General features: G+C 37.9%; 1 non-coding gene across 1 annotated transcript; it reads right to left on the bottom strand.

The window, feature by feature from the left end:
* Positions 1-4,152: 4,152 nt before the first annotated feature.
* Positions 4,153-4,259, bottom strand: LOC117695682 (U6 spliceosomal RNA). The gene has a single exon (XR_004604707.1). It is a non-coding gene; the product is annotated as a U6 spliceosomal RNA (small nuclear RNA).
* Between the last annotated feature and the right edge of the window lie 1,672 nt (positions 4,260-5,931).

Genomic DNA, 5,931 nt, shown 5'->3' with positions numbered 1-5,931 from the left:
TTGTTCTAGCCTACTATTCCTGCCTGAAACTACTTTTTTGTTCTAGCCTAAGATTTAGGTTCCTGCCTGAAATTGTTTTTTTTTGTTCTAACCTAATGTCAGATTTCTGCCTGAAGTCCACTTCCTTGTCCTTGTCCAATGTCAGATTCTTGCCAAGCAGCCCCAACAATTCTCCACCTTTCCCCCTTTTTGTATTTCATAAACAAGACTGAGCCTGTCTTAGGTCTTTCTGACAGTAATACGTTCCTTACCCATCGTGGAATACGCATTATCAAAAGCAATGGATTTATGTCTTAGGTTGGTAAAGCCCTGTGCAGAGTTACCTGTCCTTGACTTGCCAGCCTGTTAAATTAATAACTTTATTTGGGGATTCATTTTCAGTTTCCAGCCATGTACTTTGGGGATCAACTGCTCTGAGAACAGAAGATCCTCCAGAATGGATCAGAATATGGTGTCTTCTCAGGTGCAGACCAGCTAGGAGTCTACCCCAGCAGAACAAAGTTCTCTTTGTTTCTAACTGATTGATTCGAAGCCTTATTTTCATTATTTCCTGCCTTCTACTCCTCTTTGTTGTGCTTGCTTCTTTTTTATAGATTTCAGTTGTACTTTTAAATTGCTGGTATGAAAAGTTTCTAATTTCTTTATGGAGGCATTTTGTGATAGGAACTTCCTTCTTAGCACTGCTTACATTGGTACATTGTGCCTTCATTTTCATTGTATTCTAGAAAGTGTTTAATTTCTTTGTTTCTTCTTTGATGCAGAAATCATTGAGTAGAGTGTTGTTCAGTTTCCATAAATGTGTAGACTTTTTAAATTTTCTGTTCCTGTTGAAGACCAGCTATAATCCAAGGTGGTCTGATACTATGGAAGGTGTTATTTCAGTTGTATCTGTTGAGGTTTGCTGTGTGACCAGCTAAATTGTCAGTTTTGGAGAAGGATCCATGAGGCGCTGAGAGGAATGTATATTCTTTTCTGTTTTGATGAAATATTCTCTAGATGTCTGTTAGGTTCATTTGATTCATAGTGACAGTCATTTTCATTATTTCTCTCTTTAGCTTTTTTCTGAATGATCTGTCAGTTGCTAAGAGTGCAGTGTTGAAGTATACCACTATTAATGTGTAGGGTTCAATGTGAAGTTTAAGTTCTAGCAATGTTTCTATTACAAATGTGGTTGTCATTATGTTTTAAGCATGGACATCCAGGACTGATAGTTTTTTCCTTTGATGTCTATGAACTGTCCTTTTCTGTCTCTTTGGAATAATTTTAGTTAAAAGTCTAGTTAATTACATATTAGAATGGCTATTCCAGCTTGTTTCTTGGATCTATTTGCATGTAAAACTTTTTCCCAGCACTTTACTCTGTGGTAATTTCTGTCTTTATTGATAATATATTTTTTGTGTGCAATAGAATGATGAATTCTGTTTTTACATTTTTTCTGTTAGCCTGTGCCTTTTTAATGAGGAATTGAGTCTATTTATGTTAAGAGATTTTAAACAGTAATTATTAATTGAAGTGGAAATTTCTGGTTTTTTAATAAATTCAATTGTTTTATGTTATGATTTTCTGGAAGTTGTCTCATGAGAGGGTATGTGATATTTTGCTGAAAACAGACACTTGGCAGGACATGTGATATTTAGAAGAAATATAGATAGAACTTCAGAAACAGTGAGAGGATGCTCTCCCATTGCTATGCCATACAAAGCTTCAATGGTTATCTTTGGTCCTTTGAAGTATTCACTGGTCTTCATTTCATAAAAAGAAATATATCAAAGAACTTCTCATGGTATTCAGACCACTTCCAGTTACTCAAGATGATCTAACAGAGCCTTGTTTATTTTGCTGAATCAGGCAGCCACTACTGATTCATGGTTGGTGTTTGCTACTGGACTGGACTGCTGGTATTCTGACAATGAAGAGTGGAATCTCCCCTAAAGAACTACTCCTAAACATGTTCACAGCCCCCTTTTCCTATTAAGTTTCTCTCCTCCCATTAGTCAGTGAGATAGAAGAAAGGATGAAGTGTTTAAGACTATAAATAATATAGGTTTTGAAAAATATAAACCTAAAAGTTAATTGTTGTTATTTTGATGATGGTGGTGGTGTGTGTGCTTCTCTTGTTTTTATTCATATGGAGTTATTTATTTCCTGTGTTGTCTTGATGTAGTTATATCCTCCTTGGGTTGGACTTTTCCTTCTAGTGTTTTCTATAGGGCTTTATTTATGGATATATATTTATTTTTTGTTGTTCCTAGTTTTTTTATTATCAAATCATAATTTTTACTTTTTAACACAGGGGTTGTAAACACAAAAGGCAGAATGTGGGTAAGGGGATGACATAGGAGCATAGGTGTTCAGGGGGATTACAGATATATTTCAGAACATGGTATCAGCTGGGTGAAGGTTCAGGGGACAGGTCACTAAGACTCTGTCTATGATTCACTTGTCCTTATCTAAGTTGGTACTATTTGCCAAGGCTGCCTATTTACAAGGTCTATGGCTATTCAGTCTGGTAAATTTCCACAGAAGCTGCCTGTTTACAATAGCTTATAGCCATCTGTTTCATTATTTTTCCACAGAGACCCAAGACTTTGTGTTAGCAAGCATGTATGTCAGGCCTATTGCTGATTTTAGGCTTATGGCTGATTTTAGGCCTTCAGTGTATAAGCACGGCTGCCCCTGACATCTTTTCCCTTCTCCAAGTATAGAAGGGCTATATCAATCCTCTGCCCCATATGAGAACTGGGTCCTGACCATTTCATTTAAGGGTAAGAGGGTTCTTCCACATAGCGGTAACATAGTTTTTATTGGTATCAGAGATGCCAGAGGCAGTCAGCAACAGATTTGCCAACAGATGAGATTTAAGTGTTAGGAAATTAAAAGTGATCAAGGCATGATGGAGAGTATTTTGGGGAGACTCATTCTGGTGGTACAGTCCCCCCTCTTTAGTTTTTAAAGCCATTTTTCAGAGTTCTTGTAAAATCAGGGAAGAAGCACCAACAGCTGCTCCTTTCACCCTCATAGAGTCATGAAGACACTATTTAAAGAAATATAAATCTTTATTAATAATCTCTTTTATCTAAGGATTTTATAAAACAGCCAACCACTAATCAATCTATATAATATATCAATTAATGATAGCTTCTACTTTTTGTAAAATTACTTCTCTTTTGTCAATTAATTGTTGAGAGAAATTAGGATTTGCATTTCTCTTGAGAATATTAAACAAAGACTTAAATTCTTTTGTGGAGAGCTTAAAATAAGATTGTAGCCAATAAGCATCTCCTGGAATCTTTTGAAAATAATTTGAAATAAGTAAACTATCTTTTTTGCCAGACCCATTTTCTGTTTTTTATTGGATATTTTACATATTTACCTTTCAATATTATCTCCTCTCCCATTCTCCCCCTAAACCCCTTATCACATATACCCTATTCCTATTTTTATGAGGGTATGATCCCACCATCTTCCCAATCCTGCCTCGCTGCTCTTGAATCCCCCAACACTATGGAATCCAAACTTTCGAGGACCATGGCCCTCCACTTCCACTGATACCTAACAAGGCCACCTTCAACTACCTATACAGGTGGAGTCATGAGTCCTTCCCTTTGTGTTCTCAGGCTGGAGGTTTAGACCCTGGCAGCTCTGGTTGAGTATTTTGATACTTCTAAGAAGGACCAAAGCACCCACACATTGGTTTTCCTTCTTCTTCTTGAATTTCATATGGTCTATGCAATGTGTCTTAGGCATTGTGAACTTTGGGACTAATATCCACTTATCAGTGAGTGCATACCATGTGTGTTCTTTTGTGATTGTGTTACCTCACTCACGATATTTTCAAGCTCCATCCATTTGCCTAAGAATTTCATGAACTCATTGTTTTTATTTTTTTAGAGATTTTATTTACACTTCAGATTCCATCCCCTTTCCCCATTCCCCCCCCCCTTAGAAAACCCCTATCCCATGCCCCCTTTTCCTTTTTGCATTTATACCTTTTTTTAAAAAATGTTAATCATAGGCTTTATAAGTTTGGTATTGTTCAATCAGAGATGTAACTCACTACCCAACCTAGATATAACAACTATCTTTGGCTGGTGGAGATACAAGAACATCTGCCTCCCTGTCTCCCCCCTCTTTCTCTCTTTCATCACCTAGAAAAATATGGAACGCTTCACGAATTTGCGTGTCATCCTTGCGCAGGGGCCATGCTAATCTTCTCTGTATCGTTCCAATTTTAGTATATGTGCTGCCGAAGCGAGCACCTCATTGTTTTTAACAGCTAAGTAGTACTCCATTGTGTAAATGTACCACATTTTCTGTATCCATTCCTCTGTTGAAGGACATCTGGGTTCTTTTCAACTTCTGGGTATTATAAATAAGGCTGCTGGCTATTATAAATAAGGCTGCTATGAACATAGTGGAGCATGTGTTCCTGTTGTATGTTGAAACATCTTTTTGGTATATGCCCAGGAGTGGTATAGCTGGGTCCTCAGGTAACACTATGTTCAATTTTCTGAGGTACCACCAGACTGATTTCCAGAGTGGTTATACCAGCTTACAATCCCACCAACAATGGAGGAGTGTTCCTTTTTCTCCACATCCTTACCAACATCTGCTGTCACCTGTGTTTTTGCTCTCCATGCTCCTGCCTTGATGATACTAGACTGAACCTCTGAACCTGTAAGCCAGCCCCAATTAAATGTTGTACTATGTAAGAGTTGCTTTGTTCATGGTGTCTCTTTATAGCAATAGAAACTCTAACTAAGGCACCATATTTGTCTTTTGGGGTCTGGGTTACCTAACTCAGAATATGTAATCTCCTATAAAATCAAAATTTGCCTACAGATTTCATGCCTTCTTTAAAATAACTGAATAATACTCCATTGTAAAAAATGTTCCACATTTTTAATCCATTCTTTAGATGATAGACATCTAAGTTTTTTCCAGTTCCTGGATATTATGAATAAAGTTAAACTATATTCATAAATATAGTTTAACAGTTGTCCTTGTAGAAGTTTGAAATGCTTTATGAGTATATACCTAAGTAGTATGTGTCTTAATATAAACTGATTCCCAAATATCTAAGGAACTGCCATATGTACAATTTTTTCACTCCCACAAACAATGGAAGGTTGTTCCTCTTGCTCCATATCTGTGGGGAGCCAACAGAAGGTGGCTATCATCCTTGCAGCCTTCTTGAGCCATATACCCTGATAAGAGATTTGATTACATTAGCTTGCAACAGCTGAGCACACTCTGATAACATCTTGCTTTAGATACCCAAGATTTTCCCTTGTGTGTGTGTGACTTAAGGGCGTGACTTAGAGATCAGATTTAGAGACAAGACCTAAGGGCATGATTAAAGGCATGACTTAGAGGTGTGGCTTAGAAGTGAGACATATAAAAAGCAAGAGGCAGACAGGAGGTTCAGAACAATTTGGAGTAACAGAGATTCAGACACCCTGAGTAGTTGGTAGACATTAGACACTCAGAAGAGTTCAACTTAGAGAACAACTTGGAACAGAGAATCAGATACTCCAGAGTAAAACTTGGAGTTAGTTATTAGACATTAGGCACTTAGCATTTGGAAGAAGTAACTTGGAACTTGGAGGTACTAGGGACTAGAAACTAGGGACTAGGAACTCAAGACTTGGGACTTGGACTAGGAAGAGAAACTGAAGAATAAATGGGATTGAATCACACTCTGTCTGGTCTCCATTCTTGACATCTGTCCTCACCCTCTCTCTTGCTGAACCCCAGACCTGTGGACCGGAGCTGCTTGGGGCAGTGCGGGCTAACAAGTTAGTCCCCAAGGCTTTTGGCAGTGTGGGTTCCAACACTGAAAGAACTGTCCGAGACACTTGGGCCCCCAAATGTGGGGCATCTCGGGCTGCAACACATATCCTTGCCAGAATGAAAGGTTATTTGTGGTTT

The sequence above is a fragment of the Arvicanthis niloticus genome, chromosome X, assembly GCF_011762505.2.
Source record: "Arvicanthis niloticus isolate mArvNil1 chromosome X, mArvNil1.pat.X, whole genome shotgun sequence".
Lineage (NCBI taxonomy): Eukaryota > Metazoa > Chordata > Mammalia > Rodentia > Muridae > Arvicanthis > Arvicanthis niloticus.
The sequence above is the reverse complement of the archived record's forward strand: the minus strand, read 5'-3'. Positions and strand labels throughout refer to the sequence as shown.